The sequence below is a fragment of the Pinus tabuliformis genome, chromosome 6 (genome assembly GCF_031772625.1).
Source record: "Pinus tabuliformis cultivar Carrire ecotype Pingquan chromosome 6, CPIR1, whole genome shotgun sequence".
Lineage (NCBI taxonomy): Eukaryota > Viridiplantae > Streptophyta > Pinopsida > Pinales > Pinaceae > Pinus > Pinus tabuliformis.
The window spans coordinates 777,387,332-777,410,219 of NC_142292.1; the positions used below are offsets into that span (position 1 = coordinate 777,387,332).

General features: G+C 34.5%; 1 pseudogene; it reads right to left on the reverse strand.

Moving 5' to 3' along the window:
* Nucleotides 1-12,143: 12,143 nt before the first annotated feature.
* LOC149261035 (serine/threonine-protein phosphatase 5 pseudogene) lies at nucleotides 12,144-14,139 on the reverse strand (annotated as a pseudogene).
* Nucleotides 14,140-22,888: the final 8,749 nt, after the last annotated feature.

Genomic DNA, 22,888 nt, shown 5'->3' on the forward strand with positions numbered 1-22,888 from the left:
AATGGTCCACTTGTTCAAAGATGGAATAATGTCTAATTGGACACTTATTACCAGAGTTTGTAGGCACAATGAATCAAACAACAAAAATAGTTTCACAAGAAAATAATTCCCTATCTAGTTGGCATGTACACGAACCATACATTGATTATAGGGCTTGATAATAGATAGACTAGATTTTGACCCAAGAGGGGTTAGGCAACATGGACTTGTTTACACTGCACTATCACGTGTCAAAGATATTAAATCCTTGTATTTGCTAAACAAATTAGAACATATAAACTTTTCTCTTAATGACAAAGTCATTGTTGAGTTACAAAGACTTAGAGAAAGTGCTTCTTATTAGCGTGAATATAGCTTACATTCAACTAAAACAAATGAATGTTTGACAATATGTTCATTAAACACACACAACTTCTCATTGCATTTTGAGGATATCATTGCTAACTATGATCTACTGAATGCTAATATCCTTTGTTTTCAAGAAACAAGAACAAAATTATCTCCATCAAATCCAATGTTTGCAAAGAAATATCACTACATACATTTATTGCACTTACATGGGATTCTTCCATACTATACAAAAATTATTGTTGTTGACAATCAACACACTTATACAACAGGCCATATTGAATCAATAATTGCAACTTTTCATCTTGAAGAACATGCCATTACACTTGAAAATATATACATTGCACCAAATACAAGCATTAAAGATATAATTTATTTTATCAAGTTTGCTTTAGAGCATGCACCCAAAAAATATCCAATTGTGTGTTAGAAAATAAAAAAGATAGAAATATTTTTTGATTTTGATAATTACTTGTGATATCTTTGAGTTCTTATTAACTTTCTTATATTCTTCTTTTATCTTTGTTTCATCAAGAAATTACCAAAAACAAACCATGTGGATCAAAGACACCAAATGTAGGCACACTGTCAGGGCTAAAATCCCTCTATAGGGGAAAACCCAATCAAACTCTTCTCCGAGCAAATTCAAGTTGAGATAGACCAAGAACCTAGACCCAAAGACCTTCCTCCTCCACCAAGTCAGCGTTCCAATATGATTCAACAACTTTCAGTAAACGCTTCTTGTCCAACAACTACAACCCAACAACAACCTAGAATTTCGGCCTCCGACAGTTCTAGAATTTCGGCCCAGTTTTGGGCCCTCCAACAGCTCAAAAACTTCACACGAGAGAGAGAGAGAGATAATTTCGACTTCTCATGCTTGATGGAGATCTCCTTCCCTTTCTTCTTCTTCCCTTGAATTTCACACTTTTTCTAGCCCCAAAAGTTTCAGATCGAATTTGATGAGTGAGTGCCTTATATAGGAGTTTCTGCCCCTTAGTTAGGCCAACTTGTCCAGTTTGAGGCCTATAAGAGCTAATTTATTAAAATAAATCTCTTTCTTGAAAAATAGAGCCCAAGAAGGGTCTTTTACATTATGACATGGACAATGATACTTAACATAAACCCTAGAAGGCTTCAATGAAGGTTTTGACCTAAAAAAACAATTGGCCTAATAATGAAACCCATGCTTTAATAAGTACCAACATTTTAAAAAAATTATCCACACTTAATTCATTAGAAAATTTAAAGTGTTAAAAATAAGCTCTCTAAACAAAAAGGGTTGATGCTCATCAACACTTTTCAAAATCAAGATGAAAATCACTAACAAAAAAAAATGTTCACACTTGATACATACAAAATTTAAAGTGTCAAAAATTAGCCCTTTAAAAAAATGTGTTGATGCTGCATCAACACTTTTCAAAATCAGCATAAAAATCACTAACATTTAAAAAAATTGTTCATACTTGATAAATAAAAAAATTTAAAGTGCCAAAAATATGCTCCAAAAAAAAGGTGCATTTTGAATCCCCATTTTTCAAAATCAGGTGATTTTTTGCTACCTCAAAAAAATGGGTACTAGGTAATTTTCTTGTTTGATTGGTAACTATAATTCAACATTTCTTGTACAAATTGCCCAACAAAAACTATGTTCTCCGATTCACTGTAGCTACAGCTGAATGACAGTCACATAGAGAATTTTACCAAAATACAACATGAAATGGCATCGAAGAGCACTCCAATCTACTTGTTCAAAAACATTGTGAGAAATGATGTAAAATGCAATTCACCACTGCACTCTAGATCAAAAACTTTTTCCGATCCTTTGAATGACGAGTTTGCAAAAGCACATCTATTATCTTTTGTCAAATCAAGAACACAAGTATCTTTCCAAGTTATTTGTTTGTTCTATTAACAATAATTTTCCTCCGGTATACAAAATATTGCATCTCACACCAAACATATTCCAAACTAACAAAAACAATTTTCTTTCCTCCTTTCTAACAAATTTGCAACAAATGCAAACTACTTGTTCAACCAACCACAACTAAATGCACACTCTGTAACGATAACGCAATATTTAGTTATGAACACAATGTTGAATGCACATTGGAAACAAATGATTGCAAAATTGATTGAATGTTTCAAATGCCACAGTTAACAAAACATTGCCCAGTTATTGTTGAAACAAGTTTCCAGTAATAAATGCATAACATATCATCTGCAATTTTCCTTCGAATAAAACTTTGTATTTGAGTCTTTTTCACTTTAAAAATTAACAACATTATTACTGAAATCAAAGAACTGTGATCGACAAAAAACTACCTCTTGTGTGTATCAAACATATAGATTTTGACAGTTAAGATATTTGTCCTCTTTGCATTTTTCTCTTATACATTTCCCTGACTCATAATTTATAAATTTCTATAGAGACAATAATGTATACCTCTGTTTTTCTTATAGGCTCTTGAATTATAATATACAAGAACATTATGTTCAATATTACATTATTGGTATTTGTTGAAATGTCTACTGTCAAAGAATGTTCTTTGATGATTGGTTTTTTTTTTTTGAACTTTTGAATCAAACATCTTTCCTTTTGCAAATGAAAACAAAAAATCAAATGGACAATATGCAATATGAGAATTCAGATACATAGAAAATTCTTTTTGGCTCTGACATCATTTTGTTAATTAGACCATAGGATCTTAGTTGCACAACAACACAATATAACTCCAAAAAACTTATTATACCATAGTAATGTATGTCAAATTTATGCTTTTCTTTGTTGCAATACTTACCTGAATTTGCATTTGTTGCAAATTGTGAAGCTACCTTGGGTAAAATAACAAAATGGATAACTAGATGTATGCACATTTTTTGATTTCTGAATATACTGAATGAAGTGCACTTCTGCATTCAGAAAGAAGGCTTTGCAGGACAATTGAGACACTTGTGTTATTTTTTTCCCAGATATTAAATCTTCCTAAAAATTATTTTCCTATTGCTTTGACATTGTTCAAGTTGTATCGATTTGTTGATGAGTTTTTTTGTACAATTAGTTTTTTTTTTTTTTTTGTCCCATTACTAATATATGCAATTACAACTTGAGTTGTTTCTCATTATAGACTCTATTATCATTACTACATTACCATGTATTCCATGACAAATTTTCTTGCATTTTTATAGCTAATTAGTCATGGAACTTATAGTCTTGTCTGAGCTACATGAAGCTACAAATGAGCTAGATCTCTCTATTTTTAGTACCTAGAATTATTTTTTACATTGACCTTCATTTATTTCAAACAAAATATTATTCCTTGTTCTAGGATTCTATGTTCTATTCTTTTAGTGGACTCATGGACTATTGATCATTTGGTCCATTTGTGTGCTTCAAATAGGAGCTCTTTGTCAAAAGTGTCATACATGATGGTACTAATTCTAAACATACAATTGCTTCTAAATCTACATGTTAATCAAGTATTGAATATCACAAATATTTTGTATACATGCCTTGTGTTTATGTTTATAGTCCATTTTTGGCCTAGACTTTCATAGCATGTGATGAGGTCACAGATGTGATATATTCATAGAGTATAACATCTTTGTAATGCATGTATTGAAATAATCATGCATATATATAAATCAGGTTTGCTCTTATAAGTGATTCCTAATAGCTTATAGATGTTCTTGCTGAAATTTGTATATTCATGAACCATATCGAAAATATATTATGATTTTTTTTGACCGTAGCATATGCCTTGATAATTCCTTTTGCTTTACATTTTATGAGTTATGGTTATGCATGGAAAAATTTTGTTCTTTTGAAGTTTTGATGTCAACTACCTTGAATCTTTTCGATGACAAGTAGGCAAGATATGTATTTTACTTTAGACGTGATTTGGTGAGTAAAGGAATATTGTTTTCGTAAGATTGTACATATAGTGTCATTATTTGTTCCATATGCGTCATGAGCATTCATGTGAAATGACATGTTTATCTTCAAGTTCATCTTAATATTTTTTAATTTTAGTTATAAGAACACTCTGGAAGGTAAGAAATTTAGAAAACTATATGTAAACATTCTAAAATATTGATCAAATATATATTCGTTGTCAATAGGAGACAAAAATCTAGTGTTAATCAAGATTGGAAATCACATCTCAGGGATACATGACAGACTTAAGCTATATATCAAATATAAAGAAAAAAAGCTTGGAGATACTACACAATATCCTCTTTATTAAAATGACCACCACTCTCTCTTCTTAGGTTTCATTTCTCTTCTCTTTCTCCTCTTCATCTTATTTATACCATGTTGTTTGTGTTGAAGAATGTAACTAGGTCCGGTCTTCATAAACTGTATTTGAAATATATTTATCTAGAGAAATAAAAAGAAATTATTATTCTTATTATTATGACTTATTAAAGCATGGGTTTCATGCTTGAGTCATCATGTTTTAGGTCAAAGTCCCCGTTAAAAAATTCTAGGTTTTATATTAAGTCATTAGAGTCATTGTCCATTTAATGAGACCCTTATTGGGCTTTGAATCATATAAAAAGAATTACTATTGAGTCAAATAAGTCATTTTCCACCTCCACACAAAGTCGGCCCTTACCTGATCAAGTCAGCTTACATGAGTTTAATTCGAACTCCAAAAGATGCTATAAATAAGGGCATTTCGATTCATTTGAAGGATCACTCACACAAGTTCGATATCCATGAAGAGGTAACATAAAAAGTGCGAAGTGCCAATATAAGAAGGAGAATTACTGAAAAAGACAAGATCAAAGTTTTTGGGACATCTCTCTCTCACACGTGTGAATTCACTGGGCTATTTGCTGGAAGGTCGAAGTGCTGCTTCTAAGTCGAAGTTTTGCTGCTACTACTAGGTCGAAGTTCTGCTGCTGCTACTAGTTCGAAATTTCTAGGTTGAAGATCTACTGTTGCATCTAGGTTGAAGTTATTGTTGGAAGGTTATCATTTGCAGAAGAAGGGAAGAGCGGACTTGGTGGTTGGAGGAAGTCTGTGTCAAGAAGTCTTGGATCATCTCGTGAAACTATTGAAGGAAGAGTTGTTGACTGGGTTTTCCCCTAGATAGGGTTTTTTCCCTGGTTGTCCACCTACATCTAATGTCTTTGATCTTCGTGTTATGATTTTGGTAATTGCTTGATGAACTAAGATAAAAAAATACAACAAGAAAGTTAATAAGAACATAAGAATATCACAAGTAATTATCAAGGTAAAGAAAATATTTCTGCCTTTTTGATTTTCCAACATGGTATTAGAGGTAAGGTGAAGAAGAAGGAAAAAATGCACTTTGAAGATCTATTGAGAGGAGAATAAGGAGTTTTAAGAAGTTTTAATAAGGTTCATCAAAAGGATCATATAAGAAGTCAAGCCTACCATCTTCAAGAACAACATCTAATTCAATGAAGGGAGAAAACAAATTAGAAGAAGCATCCAATTACAGGGCATGGAAAAAGAGGATAGATCTCATCCTTGAGAAGAATAAAGTCTTGGATCTAGTTAAAGGAAAGGTAAAGAAGCCCACAAATGAATTAAGTGATGCTGAAAAGACAAAGTTGAGAGAAACATATATTGGCCATGACCCTAATGGTGGATGTAATAAAGGACAAACTCATCCCATATATATCCAACATAGATTCCACTCAAGAGATGTACGAGGCCTTATCTGAATTATTTACAATCAAGAATCTCGATCAAATTGCAAGTCTTAAGAATGAACTAAGAACTATGAAGATGACAAAGGAGGACACTTGTGACATCCTTCTTTGTAAGGATAGCTATAATCAGAGACGGACTCCAGGCAATAAATGAGATAGTACCTGAAAAGGAGCTTGTAATCACTGCACTTCTAGGATTACCAACATCTTGGAGTTGCTTTTCATCAGGTATCAATACTTGGAAGGAAACTCCTACATTCGAATAATTATGGAATGCATGTAGTTAAGAAGAAGTCAGAATTTCATTAGTAAGAAACAAAGAGAATGAAGAGGAGAAAATTTCAAATGCCTATTCCTCTCATTACAAGAACAAAGGAACCTTCAAGAAGTCTAAAGGGTCTAGAAGGAAGGTAGACCTATCCAAGATAGAATGCTACAATTTTCATAAGATGGGTCATTGTAGAAATGATTGTCTTGATAATCCTAGGAATAAAAAGAGAAACATGGGTCAAGCAAATGTTGTCGAAGAAGGATCTCCAAAGAAGAACAAGACCATAGAATAAAAAATAAAGGACTTATACTACTAAGTCCCTCTACTCTAAGTTTTTGAATTGTTTTCCTTTATACTTTGATTTTTAGTAATTATAGGTTTAACATGCTTTGGAAAAACATTTTTGAATTGTTTTGATAAAGTTATATGTATCCCTCGAGATTGGATTGAGAGGGAGCCCTCACCATTTTTCAAAGATAAGTATCTTATTCCTTGTATTATCCTTTTTATATTTGGTTTCCTTCTCTTATCTAAATGAGGTTGTACTAGATGCTAATAACATTTCCTTTCATATTTTCCTTTTTTAGGAAAAGCTTGGTGATATGCTCAAGGGCTATGAAGATGACCTCATAAAACTAAGCATGACAGAAGTTCTATTGGAATTGATGTCATATAAGGTTTGTCTAGAAAACAAATTAAAGGCATGTTTTAGACCATATTCTTTGTTCTATTCATGATAAAGGTATATTAATTCATTCTAATAAATTAGCTTTACATTACTAACAAGTGTTATGTCTAGGACCTTTGAATCATAAAGATTCTTATCTGGGTGATTAATCATTACATTGAATCTAGTCTCATTAAAATCATCATGTTTGTGGAGCCCTTAAAGGTTCTATGTAAAATCCTAACCGAAGGGTATGTTAATGCTAATGCGAAAAACCCTAGTCTACTTACGGTTACTAATGAAATCTAGAAAATACTATTCTTTTGATGTTTGGGGTTTTGGTAATGTCTTGTTTAGGGGTTTGGTATTTTTATGGAAAGACTAGTCCTTTAGGGTTGGATGGTAATGTATTCCTAGAACTTGAGGTTTTGGTAAATTAGGGTTTATGAGCAAAACCCTTATAATATCTAGAGTAAGCTCCTGGGAATGAAACCCTAGGTGTATGTTTGTCTACTTGATCAAAACCATAGTCTAATCAAGATTGCTATATGTACGACTTTAAATGTAATGATATTTTGGGTTTATCTAATATATGTTGTGCATGATTATGAAATCCTAGATATGCATATGTGTTAACCTAATTGTTGATGTTCATAAGTTCTAGGGTTTGTAACTAAGCCCTAGTAGAAGTTTGGTATTCTAGGATATGGTAATATTGTTTCCAATATGATGATAAAATCTAGGGTTCAAAACAAACCCTAGTAGAAGTTGGTCATATCATTGAAACCTTAGATTGTACAGTGCATGGTTTTAAAATTTATTTGTTGACATCTAAGACTTAGTGTCTTTAAGATGGAATCTAGGGTTTGCATTAAATCCTAGTAGAAGTCTAACATATGAATTCTAAAGTTATTGGATGCATTGTAGAGCTATACTTGTTTGAATTTCTTCTAGGGTTTGCAATATATTATGTAGAGTATGTCATATCTCTGGAAGAAATGTTGAGGCCCTAGATATAATGAAACTGATATTTTGATGATGTGATATGGGGGTTATAACATAACCCAAGCAAGAAGTTGAGGTTTAAAAGTATGTGTCTCTTGCTGATTATGAACCTAACTAAGTTTAGGTATTTGATGTCCAAAGTCTAATACTTCCATGATTCTAATATAGTTAAGTTCATGCTTCTATATATGTATTTGGTTGTACTTGCTATCTAAGTTGTGCAGGTACATAATCTTCAAAATCTTCGTAAGTAAAGTTGATTTGATTAATAAGCATGATGAAGGAAATTATATGAATGATGATGATCAAGATGAATATGATAAGAATGGTTGAAGCCATGAAAGATTCTATGATATCATAGAAAGTAGTTGATCTCCCTAAGTTAAGAGGGATCCTGGATAACATAAAGAGTATATATCCCAAGTTGAGAGGGAGGGCATATTATAGTCATGATGGATACCTTGAAGAAGAAATTGGAGAATGAATATTGAGGTGCTGTTGAAAGAAGAAACCAGAATCCGGTTGTAGAATATGTTGTTTCATGTGAAGTAGGAAAGGAAGCTATATGATTGAGGAATCTTCTGCCAAGGTTTGTTTGGAAAGCCACTAAGTCTTACTGTGATAAATTGTGAAGCAACATCAAGATGTCTATAGACCTCAAAGGTTTGTGTTTACTTATGTATTTGAAAGTTTGGTACTGATTGGAGTTGTGATTGTTCAGGTAAATCTCTCGAAGTTTTGGAAGCATGCTTGATGTTACCAATCTGTTTGATCGAGAGAGATTTGATGTGTTGAGGCTTTGTGTGTAATACAGATTTCCTGGGAGGACATCTGGTCGACCTGTGTGTTGATGTGTAGTTCCAAAAGTAGGGAGGATGGCGTTGGTCATAGAGATTTGAACTTGCATTACACACCTAGTTCCCTGGGTTGATGGTTAGAAAGTAAGCCTGATGGTACTTAGAGAGGCTGAGAGCTTTAGTCCATCTTAGTCCCACCCAAATAGATTACCTTGGTCAGGAATTTAGTCCGTGGCATCATGTGTGCCTAAACTCATCATGGTTCATGTGTTTTGAGATCTTCCATGTACTTGTATATGTATTATGAATACCTCCCTAGTTAAGAGGAAGCGTTGAAGAATGTAACTAGGTTCGATCTTCATAAATTGTATTTGAAATATATTTATCAAGAGAAAGAAAAATAAAGTTCTGTTATTATTATTATGACTTATTAAAGCATTGGTTTCATGCTTGGGTCATCATGTTTTAGGTCAAATTACCCATTGAGGACTTCTAGGTTTTATATTAATTCATTAGAGTCATTTTCCATTTAATGAGACCCTTCTTGGGCTTTTGAATCATGCACAAAGAATTATTATTGAGTCAAATAAGTCATTTGTCACCTCCACACCAAGTTGGCCCTTACCTGATCAAGTTAGTCTACATGAGGGTAATTCTCACTCCAAAAGAGGCTATAAATAAGGGTAGTTCGATTCATTTGTAGGATCACTCACACAAGTTCGATATCCAAGAAGAGGCAGCAAAAAAAGTGTGAAGTACCAAAATAAGAAGAAGAATTGCTGAAAAAGACAAGATTGAATTTTTTGGGACATCTCTGTCTCACAAGTGTGAATTAATTGGGCTATTTGCTGGAAGGTCGAAGTGCTGCTTCTAAATTGAAGTTTTGGTGCAGCTACTAGGTCGAAGTTTCTGGGTCAAATTTCTGTCACTGCTACTAGGTCTAAGTTTATGGGTCGAAGATTTGTTGTTGCATCTAGGTCGAAGTTGCAACTAGAAGGTTATCATCTGCAGAAGAAGGGAAGGGCTGAATTGGTGGTTAGAGGAAGTCTGTGTCAATAAGTCTTGGATCATCTCGTGAAACTATTGAAGGAAGAGTTGTTGATTGGGTTTTCCCCTAGATAGGAGTTTTTCCCTGGCTATTCGCTTACATTTGGTGTCTTTGATCTTCGTGTTATGATTTTGGTAATTGTTTGATGAACTAAGATAAAAGAAGAACACAAGAAAGTTAATAAGAACATAAGAATATCACAAGTAATTATCAACATAAATATAAATTTTATGCCTTTCTGATTTTCCAACATTTTAATGCTTTAGATACTTGTGCATGCTAACTCTCATGGAAACAAGTTCAAGTAAGTTGATTTCTTGGATTTGGAGTCAAGGAGAGTTTATGGAATGGATACTCATGGCATGGTTAGTATAAATAATAAAATGAATTCATTTATTTATATTATAATGATCAAAGCTTTGTTACAACTTTGTAATCCATTGTATAGTCCAAAACCAAGAGGTCACTAAATTTGCAAATGACTATTTTGTCCTTATGATTCAAAAGAGCCTTTTTCCAGTTGGGCATCTCAACGACCTTTTTACAATTTTAAGCCTGCATTTTTAATTTATTACATGGCTGTACGACACTTGAAAATTACATTCCTTTTTCTTTTTTAGAGAATGTATCCAATAAATCACACTGATAGAATGTTATCACAAATATTTTTAGGAGAAAGCTTTAGCCTTTTTTCCACTTATCTTAAACAATTTTATGTGTGCCAATATTTTTCTATTCAATTGACAAGATAGTGCTCTACTTCTTTGATTTTGTGCAAAGTGATGCATTGAAATTGGATGATAATGTTGTTTATGTATTTGAGGTATAATGCTCATCAATTTTTCCCTTTCTACAATACTTTGTCTATGTGAAAAGATAAACTCATGAATTCTCGGCAAGCACTTTATTCTTGCATTCTTTATATCTGGTCTTTCTTTTTTATCCCATGAGTCATGCTAGTAGCTAATGCTTTGGATTCTCTTTAGAACATTCCATCAAAGCAACAACCACCAGGCTCTCTAGCATCTTGTAGACCACCAAACCATTTGCATTATCCTAAATCTGTAGCTTCAGAAGTTAATCATGAGAAAAGAGAACAACCTAGTCCAGTTTCAGTTCTTGACTCTTCTTTAAAAATAAAACACCCAACCCGAAAGGTTTCAAGGAAATGAGCTCAAATATTCAAGGTAAAATTTCAACACCACTAAAGGGTCACACAAGTTTACTCTCAAATCGATCTTCTACTTTTTCCAATTGATATTTTTCAAATTATTTTTTCTTATAACAAGTGAATTTACTGAATATAATCTGATTTCCATGTTCATACTGCAAAATTGCACTTACACATTTGATTACTGAAATTTGATGGATCTGAACAACTAATGCATTAGGCTCAAAATGTTGTACAAGGGAATGCAATATATTTCAATGACCATTACAATGGAGAAATCTAATTTTTTAGTGAAAGAACTTGCAACTCTCCATCTAAAGCTGCAATATTACAATCTTCTAGTTTGATTGAGAATGTGAAATTTGAATGTGTAGATTTAGATGGTATCAATTGTCCTCAAGAGAAACAATTGGATTTAATCTATGTCAAGAATGGCCTTGTTGCCAAAACTTCCAATTGGATTTAAAATAAAATGAAAATCATGGCAATATTCTAGAGAAAATTGAAAATTAGATCTAAACACTGAAACATAAATGCATTATGGGGTTAAGTGATGAGAAAACATTATTTAAATGGAGTGTTTAGACCCCCAACAACAAGAGACACACCCGTGACGCGAGACTTTGTTCAAGTACACACTGCCTCCTATCTCTCCTCTCACTTTCATATTTACTAGAGTCATTAGAGAAATTTTGAGGTAAAAAATGGGTCTTAAAATAAAAATGTACAACCAAAATCAACTTTATAAGAATCAATATGATTCAAGATGATCATTTCAACCATGAAGGATGATTCACCATTTCAACTTGTATTTTCAACTTCTCTCCCTACGATTTTACTCAAATTTTAAGTGGGATCATTCGTTGGATGCAAAATTGATGCAGGTCTACCCTGCAAACCCAGAATCTTTACTCTTCTCATGCATATAAAAAATGCATTCCCAAATTCAACATCCCGTCTATGACTCGAAGTCTGGCAATCTCATCATTGTTATATGCGGAAGCTTCTTTTTAAATCCCTCATTATGGTTATAAACCCATTGCACAGCCAAATCATGTAACAAACTCTCAATCCACTCAACGTTCATATATGGCTGGATTTTAAAATCAAATTTCAATAAAAAAGGAATGTGCCCATGCTTTAAAAATTCAACCTGGCAAATTCGTACCCCACACATCGACCTTTGGCTTCTCGTCATCTCCATTGGATGCTCTCTGGCTCTGCACCGAAACAGAGTTTTGTAAACTCACCACAGAATCACTCAGTAGCTAAGACCTTCACTGTTCCACGCCTTCGATTTGACAATCAAACTGGGTTTTAAAACCTCACTGCCCTTTGTTTCAGACCTGTGCTCTACGCATTGGTTTATTCCAACGTTTGGGCAACTGCATCTACAATCATTTGAATGGAGGAAACTGATGGTCAAACTCCATAACGAGCAATCCACAAACGATCGATGGCTATACATACTCATTTATCACAGCAAAGAACCAAACCCCATATCAATCAACACAACAAACAATCGATGGTTATCACCTACACATCGATTTCCTTTTGCCAAAACGATTTTGTTCAGCTTATAACAAGATCGGTCACATATTTTTTAACCAGTGCTATTCTCCGATACACCACCAATTTCGAATGTATAACCACTGACTATACTCACACCAGCAGCGATTCTACGCAGGGGAAAAAAAACACTTACAGTTTACAGATGAAACATATACTGTTAAGAACCGATTCACTCAGAGGTTACTCCTGCGTACATTCCTGAACTAACTCCATGTGCAGAATCATATCACAAAGGTTATTAAAACCAATCATATTCATACAAAATCGAATTCAACAACGTGCATATGACTGAAAAGTCAAATTCTACAGAGATAAAAACAACAATTACAAAGAGCCTCTTGTTCATGGCCAGATATTCAAAATCCATGGCCCTTTCAGTTGTTCATAGTTTTACAGGAAAACCCATGTCTCTTACCTCTCTCCCTGTTCTATTCTACCAAAAAGAAATTATACATCAGTCACACCTAACTACTTCTTTCCACACAAGAAAGAATTAGTTATTCAGTTATAACTCAACATTTAACTAAACTAGACCACTTTTAACTACCTACCCTTATTGAAATTAACACAAATTTAACAACTAAGCCTTCCTCAAGTCTTGCATTTAGCCACAACATGTGACCACCCCGTCACATTGCTGGCCCGTTCTAGATGCTCCTGCATCAGAGTCGCATGGTTGAAAACATTCATGATCTCCTGATCATGTGCTTTCAAAAAGGAAAGAAGAAAGATAAAAATTCCTCCTGGATCCCAGAATTTGTCTTGGAGTTGTCTATATGCTCTGCTCCTTCGTTTAGGCTGCATGTTAGCTGCTTCCTGCTTCGTCTTCCTTCCCTGGTCACAATAGTTTGGAGCTGAAAACACCGTAATAAGTTTGCCGTTGTGTTCAATTTCATCTTCCTCTTTAACTTCATGAGACTTGACCACCTGCGCAAGATTGTTTTCTTGGAAAAACCTTTTGGTCACATCTTCTCCAAAAGACAAACCAACATTCCGTGTGCTGGGTCCATGCCCTTTATGGAGTTGTGGATCACTACAAAGTATTCCACACATCAAGCCCTCTCCAGGTGGCTCGCGGAATCGAACAATTTCTTTGATATCTTCCAGTCTTATGCCATCAACGCTAAAAAGACTATTACGGAAAACAAAAATCTTGTCCTTGAGGACATGAGCCAAAAGTAAACAACAAAATGCTTCAACGAAAAGCTCAACCATACTTCCGCTGTACTTGGACTTGACTTCGCCCTCAAAACTATAAATCTGGTTCTTACTCCTGCTTCCATGATTTCCTCTTGGACACATATACTTGAATACAAATGGCACAAGTACGACTTCAACTGAAAATAAGCCTCGGTCAACAAAATCATCATTAAAAAGATAAGGTTTGTCCTCCGAAGGAAGCCTACTAACCTCAAAGATGTTAAAAAGGTCATAATACTGACCATGGATGTCATCACAAACAGTGAATTGCTTTCCATTCGGAGAAATCGCCTCCAGCAAATCCTTTACTTGCAATACTATTTGAAATGCACAGCTTCTGCGTATACTTTCCTGATTCTTGAAGTCATCCATCTTTATAAATTCCAATGTTACATTTTCTCCTTCTACTCCATGCTATCGCTCCACCTTTATTGAATGAAAATCAATGGGTTCAACAACCGAATGATTCACCAGATCATTCACTAAGATGGTCTCAATAAATCTAATTTTTTTGACCGCTGTTTCGGTCTCTTCAAACTTTTGGGTGGCATCAGGACCATTTGGACAAATTCTTTTAACTTGCTGAAAATCTTTTAATATTTGATTGTTCACCTCTCCTGATGCTGCCAGCCTTTGCCTCCTGATCTGCTGCAACCTCAATTTCTTTATGTTCTCAGTCTCTGTTTCCAGTCGATCTTCTTGCTGGTCGTCTTCATTAATTCTCCCTTCCTGCTCTAGCTGGTTGCTGCTGTCCAGCTGCTTCTTCCTTTGTCTCACACATCTACACTGTGTGTCTCCTTTCAACAGAGTTTCAACTTGCTGTTATGGACTTTTTTCTTTTATCAACACTTCAGTGTGTTGATTTAACTCCAAAGAGTTTTCAAGTTTTCCCTTTGCATCATCTATTCCAATAATGCTTCCTTGGCCTCCCGAAGTGTCATGGACTACATTGACATCGTTCCCACCAGCTCCTACAGAAGTAAATTCAGATTTTCCATTCTGCATATCAACATCATTATTTACTTCTTTGATGGAATTACTAATTACATTTTCTACTCCATGTTTTGAATCCCCACCAATGCTATTTTTCTGTGTAGACATACCGATATCATGTTCTGTTGACCCTACAGAACTGACATTTATACCCTGCTTATCAATCTTATGTTTGCTTTTTACATTTTTGTTATTTTTCTTCTTGCGGACTACAAAAGCACCATCATTACCATCGGCAGAAATTGGAATGCTTAATGGCATACTTGTTTCAAACATAGAACTACCTGACATGTGGAGCTCGTCATTTTGAGTAACCAACTCCACAGAATTTTCTTCTTGAAAACGAATTCTGGGGCGAACCCAAAATCCAGTTTCCCCAATAAAACCATCTTCAGGCCTGTGGGTTATGGGTCCACGCAGCCTATAGGAGTCGCTTCTCAATCTCTTCTTCTTATCTTTACTGGCGCCATGCTTGCTATCAGTGCAACGGGGGTTTTCTTCCAAAACTGCCACGGCGGTTTCCTCAACAACTTTGTCTCCTTTGCCAGTCTTCAATCCCACCTTTGTGCGGCCTCTTGACCCTTTTTTTCAGTCTTGGCCCCTCCATCGTCTTCACTTTCAGTAGACTGTGGTGGCTCTTCGACCTTTTATTCTTCCTTCATTTGACTGCTCAACTGAGTCAAATGTTTCTCAGCACCGACAACAATACCTGCATTCACCAATAAATTGTTAGTTTTAAAGAAATAGGACCTTTCGGTCTCTTTTGATGCTTCAGGCATCAATCTCCCATCATTTACTTTCTGGACTTCAATAGATCTTGCTTCGAATTGTTGGTTGCTTTCGTCTTCATCCTGCTGATTCACAGTTTCTTTAATGTCCCTACAGACACAACTTCCTTGCGGATTCTGATCTTCCATCTCACTGCCAAATAACTTCTGCTCGATTCCTCTGATTTCGACATCATATCTGTTAATGTCGTTTTCTGTACCTACAGTTACATCATTATTTGAAAATTTATGACATTCATTCAACTCCATAAATGTTAAAAATATTTCATCTCTATCATGCATAGTAACTGTAATTTCTCCTGGATCAGATTCTACAGGTTTTCCTCCTCCATCAGGTTCCTTTAGCCACCGTTCCAAAAACTCGATTTCCCTCTGAAATATTTTTAGCACTTCATCACTACCTTCACTCTGGCAATCTTCCTGAGTTATCCTGGTTTCAACATCATTACATCGAAAACTTTCGTCAACAATTTCATTAAACAAATACATTTGTTTACCTCCTTGGAATTTTTCTTCGGCATTTCCACGTTTCTCCTGTTCCATAACAACTTCGAATTTCTGTCTTATTCCCAACAAGAATTCATTTGTGATTTCTTCCTGTTGTGATAAATCATTACCTTCCTTTTCTGAAAGGAATTCCCTACCAGGCTTTACCTCAAACGTTTCATTTTCCTTTGTGACAGTTCCATCAGACTGCTCACCATCTTTTGCACATCCTGCAAACATACATAAACTATGAGAAAATTTGCAAGACTGCATAGCCTCATCTGCTTCTCTCGCCAACACATCTTCAGATGCTTTTGAACTATCCCAATAGTTCATGAGATCCTCCTCTTTGGTCTCTTCACCTAGAATTTCACCCTGTTCTGGGCCACAAATGGAAACATCCATTTTTAACTCAGCCTCTCTGAGTTCTCCACAACTCAACATCTGCTCGAGCTTCCTTAGCTCTTCTGCCAACTGTATGTTTATCAGCGTTCCTCTCTTTGCGTGTAGCTTCTGCCACTTCATCCTCTTTCTCATGGTCCAACCATGTCTTTGGTCTTTCATATTCTCTTGTAACAACTCCATCAATAACTCAAGATGCACTGCTATCTCAGCTTTCTCTTTCTCATACTCTTCATCAGTCAACTGCTGTCTTATGCCACTTACCTTGGCATCTTCTTTCTCCCTCTTTCTACTGTGGCCTCTTTCTGAACCTATGCTCTCTCCTTTATGACTTTCAGTAGTCATCTTCCTCGCCATGAGTTTCTCACCCATGAGTTGCACCAAGCCTCTACAACAGCAAACTCTCCTGCTGCCACTTACCTCACCAATCCTTCCCTCCGGATCTGGTCTTTTGGTAATCACCCGGTCCCCTACTGGAACCTTTTGAGCATTTCTCCACTGCTCCTTCAGGATTCTCTCATCTGCAACTTTATTCAACCTCTGTTGAATCTTCAGGTTCTGCCACATTCACTTAGAATCCTTTGTTGGACTCCTCTATCACTGCTCTACAACTGTGATCTGCTTCTTCCTGCTGAGACTTTCTTCAATCTGCTTGCAACCTGAACTCTGCAAACAACTTTCAAACCAGAGTCAAATATCATCTGACAACTCACCTTCAAGATCCTGTTGATCTTGCTTCACTTCCTCAACTTCACTTGCATATTTGCGCTGCAATCTTCATCAGTTCCAAAATCTGATCTCAACACATGCAATTAATCTAACTGAAAACTTAAATCTCCACACAGAGCTATTCCAGCTCTGATACCACTTGATGCAAGTCTACCCTACAAACCCAGAATCTTTACTCTTCTCATGCATATAAAAAACGCATTCCCAAATTCAACATCCCGTATATGACTCGAAGTCTAGCAATCTCATCATTGTTATATGCGGAAGCTTCTTTTTAAATCCCTCATTATGGTTATAAACCCATTACACAACAAAATCATGTAACAAACTCTCAATCCACTCAACATTCATATATGGCTGGATTTTAAAATCAAAGTTCAATAAAAAAGGAATGTGCCCATGCTTTAAAAAGTCAACCTGGCAAATTCATACCCCACACATCGACCTTTGGCTTCTCGTCATCTCCATTGGACGCTCTCTGGCTCTGCACCGAAACAGAGTTCTGCAAACTCACCACAGAATCGCTCAGTAGCTAAGACCTTCACTGTTCAACGCCTTCGATTTGACAATCAAACTGGGTTTTAAAACCTCACTGTCCTTTGTTTCAGACCTGTGCTCTACGCATTGGTTTATTCCAGCGTTTGGGCAACTGCATCTACAATCATTTGAATGGAGGAAACTGATGGTCAAACTCCATAACGACCAATCCACAAACGATTGATGGCTATACATACTCATTTATCACAGCAAAGAACCAAACCCCATATCAATCAACACAGCAAACAATCGATGGCTATCACCTACACATCGATTTCTTTTTGCCAAAACGATTCTGTTTAGCTTATAACAAAATCGGTCACAGATTTTTTAACCAATGCTATTCTCCGATACACCACCAATTTCGAATGTATAACCACTGACTATACTCACACCAATCAACGATTCTACGCAGGGGAAAAAAAAAACTTACAGTTTACAGATGAAACATATACTGTTAAGAACCGATTCACTCAGAGGTTACTCCTGCGTACATTCCAGAACTAACTCCATGTGCAGAATCACATCACAAAGGTTATTAAAACCAAGCATATTCATACAAAATCGAATTCAACAATGTGCATATGACTCAAAAGTCAAATTCTACAGAGATAAAAACAACAATTACAAAGAGCCTCTTGTTCATGGCCAGATATTCAAAATCCATGGCCCTTTCAGTTGTTCATAGATTTACAGGAAAACCCCTGTCTCCTACCTCTCTCCTCATTCTATTCTACCAAAAAGAAATTATACATCAGTCACACCTAACTACTTCTTTCCACACAAGAAAGAATTAGTTATTCAGTTATAACTCAACATTTAACTAAACTAGACCACTTTTAACTACCTACCCTTATTGAAATTAACACAAATTTAACAACTAAGCCTTCCTCAAGTCTTGCATTTAGCCACAACATGTGACCACCCCGTCACATTGTTGGCCCGGTCTAGATGCTCCTGCATCAAAAATTTAATTCCACATCCTAGGAGTACCCATGTTGCATACTTTCGATGGACCCTGCTACAAAAAAAATGAGAAATACATGGAAAACATGATTGCAATAATGTTTTTTCATGTATTTCTCATTTTTCGTGTCGCAGAGACCATCGAAAGTATGCAACATGGGTATTCCCTGGATGAAAAATTAATTCCACATCCAATGAGTGCTTCCTCTCGAAATTTGAGTAAAATCGTAGGGAGATAAGTTGAAAAAGTAATTTTATTTTTTATTTTTATTTTTATTATTTATTTATTTATTATTATTATTATTATTATTTTTTTTCTAAAATTTGATGATGTAATCTAATCTCATTTTATTATTTCTACTATTATTTTATAATATTCCTTAGGGGGCCCATTTTAGACTTTAAATTTTCTCTAATGGGCCGACAAGCTACAATTTCCTATAAATTTTCTTCCTCTCGCTATTTCTTTATTGTGGAACTCTCATTCAGACAATTTTAGATCTTTGAAATACTATTCAGTTCAGTTTAGGCTTTAGGATAAGATTGGTATGTTGCTAAGAGGTGGGCCATATCATGCACTGGTATTGTAATGCATTGTAATGTTTGGTAGCCTGGTATGGACTCTCAATGTATAACCTTCGATTATTTCTTCTACCCCAGTTCGACTCTTGACCATGTTACACTTCTGGTATCTATCTATTCTACTGTTCTTCCCAATTACTCTACTTTTACTTGTGATTATGTTTTTTTCATTTTATTCCAAGTCTCATTGATGTCGTTGTGTTCTTAGGTGTACCATTTGCTTTCAAGAGCACATATATATTTAGAAAAGTGGATGTGCATATTAACTTTGTTCCTGGGGAGTTTGCTGGCACTGTTGCTGGATTCTATGCAATTTCCACTTGCCATAAATTAAATCAGATTGTATTACATTTCTTAGGCTCTCTAGTTTTTTGAACCCCGATGATTCAATATATACTTGGTGATATAGATGCCTTCCCAAGGCGATTAGCACAATGAATTCAACTTTGAATTTTTGGGAAACACTTTTGGAGAGTCGTACAATGTGCAACCAAATGTTTATTGTAGAGGGGATGGAAAGAGGAAGAAAGATATATTCTTATGGTTCAACCCTACCACAAATTTCCATTCCTGCTCATTTCCTTGGATGATCACATTCACACACATTTCATTCTCCCTTTATGAGCTTACCATATTTTTGTCAACTTGGAAAGGGAAATTACAGTTGGAGATTCATTCATTTTGTAGGTCACGACGAGGAAAATTTTTATGTTTCGGTTGAAGGTAGAAATAACTTGGGTGTAAGGGAAGATATGCACATGAACACTGAAAACTTGGAAGTGTTGCGCAGGGTAGATGAAACTTGTAAAGTGCCATCCATGGCATGGTATTTACCAATTTTGAGAGAATTTCGTGGTTAAAATTTTTGTAGTGTATTTTGACTTTGAAATTAAAACTTTATTTCATGAGTTTATATTCATCTGAATAAAAAATCTTTTAGTAATTTGTGAAATTTAAAACTTTTAACAATTATGTATAATTTTAATAAGAATTAATAAACATGCATTTATGATAACTCATAAACCTCAAAAAAAAAAACTAAAACCTTCATTAATGTTTCAAATTCATATAAGAGAAAAACTAACACATCATGGAACCTAATTTAATTTATATGTATAGACTATGATTCTGAAACTATTGTTCACCTTTTCTTCACTTGCATAACCACAATTCAAGTCTGATCGCTGACCCTGTCTATCTTTAAATTATATGATATAACTTTTTCTTCTATTGAGTAATGTTTAAGATGGGGTTTGGAGGGACGTGGTTTGCAAATTTTCATCCCACTATTTGTCTTATGGGAGATTTGGAAGTCTCGAAATCATGCCATTTTTAGGGGTATTCCACATAATATTTGAAGCACTGTTACAAAGATACAGGATTGGCTTGAATACATGGAACTGTTGAAGGAAAAATACAAGGACCTGTTGGGGAGACTCATGAGTCCTCTGATTTCATTGTTGGCAGGGTTCTTTTATGAAGCAACTCAACAAGGTAGATGTGGCTGTGGAGCTAGTTTACGTATCAACAAAAATTCACTCTACAAGCTGCACTTGTTTGGTAGCCCGGGTACAAACTCAAGAGCTGAATTGGTGGCTCTTTGGGGCCTCCTTTGGTTCAAAAATCGCAGGCCGATCTAACACATCCATGTATACGAGAACTCGAAGACCATCATTGAGGGAATCTCAGGTAAAACAACCTTTGACCCCCAAAGCTTGGAAATTGGCGGCTTCATACAAATGGACTCATTCAAACATTTTAGAGTTTCACATTCAACATATATACTGAGAACCAAATGTGATGGCAAACTCCTTGTCTAAAAAAGGATTTCTGGACACTAAGGGCTACATGTTTTACACTTTCATTTATGAAGGGATTAACAGGGAGGAGGGGAGAATTGCACTCCCATAACGATTTCAATGGATTTTGTAATCAAAATGTGTTGCTACTAAGTTCTTCTTTGTTTTCCTATCTTTGACATTGTGGTTGGCATAACTCACCCCATATCTAATAATGTGTGCTTAGGATTTTTTTTTGAATATGTTTCGTGGGTTAATTTTTGAACACTTGGATGAATACTCTCTTACATGTGCAAGATGGATATTTGGAAATAATTTTGAAATATGTAATTGAATTTTTGTCCTATAACAAATTTCAGTTTAGTTTTTTCCCTCTAAAAAATAATGATTCAAGAAGAACTACTTTTGTTGAGTTTATGGGTACATATATGTCAAATGGTATGATTCAAAATGAAGCCTATTGCATAGAACATTCACAACTACCTTGATGACATAACAATTCATTAGGGGAATTTTGAGGTCTAAAATGAGCCTCCTAAGGAAATTATAAAATAATAGTGGAAATAATAAAATAAGATTAGATTACGTCATCAAATTTTAGAGCGAAAAAAGAAAAAACTATTTTTTCAACTCGTATTTTCAACTTATCTCCCTATGGGTTTACTCACATTTCGAGTGGAAACACTCGTTGGATGTAGAATTTGATGCTTCATTGAAGTAGTACCCATGTTGCATACTTTCGATGGATGCTACTACACGAAAAATGAGAAATACATGAAAAACGTGATTGCAATCACATTTTTTCATGTTTTTCTCATTTTTCGTGTAGCAGGTTCCATCAAAAGTATGCAACATGGGTACTCCTTGGATGAGGAATTAAAATTTTCATCCAACGAGTACTGCCACTTCAAATTTGAGCAAAACTTTAGGGAGATAAGTTGAAAATACGAATTGAAAAACTAGTTTTATTATTTTATTATTTTTTTTAATCTTTTTACTCTTTTACTCCAAAATGGTGAATCATCCCCCATGGTTGACTTAATCATCTTGACTCCTATTGGTTCTTATCTAATTTATTTTGGTTGTACATTTTTCTTAGGAGGCCCATTTTAGACTTCAAAATTCCCCTAATATATATCTCACTAAGAACCAACATGATATTAAACTCCTAACTATTTTGTAGAGTTAAAAAAAAAAAATTTAATATAGAAAAATATTTTATTAAATATTTATGAAATTAACTTGAGCTACTGAATATAAATTAAATAATTTTATAATGAAAAAAATACTTTTGAAAGTATTTTTTTAATTTTTATTATTATTGTGGTATTCCAGCCCTTTTGAGTCACCTGAGCCATTTAAAAGAACAAATACAATATTATCTTGATCAAATAAAATATCATTTTGATCAAATAACATATTTATCTGCACAGATACAAGCTTTTTAAAAGATTAGCGTGATCAAATAAAAGAATTTTCTGCACAACAACCGGCTTTTTAAAGTGGACATACTTTTTAAAATGGACATGTTATTGATTAAAATTATTGTTTTGAATTTGAAAGTGTATACACCATTGTTTAAATTTTGATGTTATTTATTTTTATTGACCTATAAACTATTGATACTAGCAATATCTATTTAAAACAAAATTCAGTTACATAAATACAAAATCTAAGTTTAGATGCACAAAATTATATGTATAAAATATATTTTATATTTTTGCGGAGTAGTGGTGATTTTTTTTTCCAAATTATTTTCGAGCTTTTATATATAAAATAAAAATATTTATAAAATGAAAATATATATAAATGACAATTTTGATTACAAAGCTGATCTAT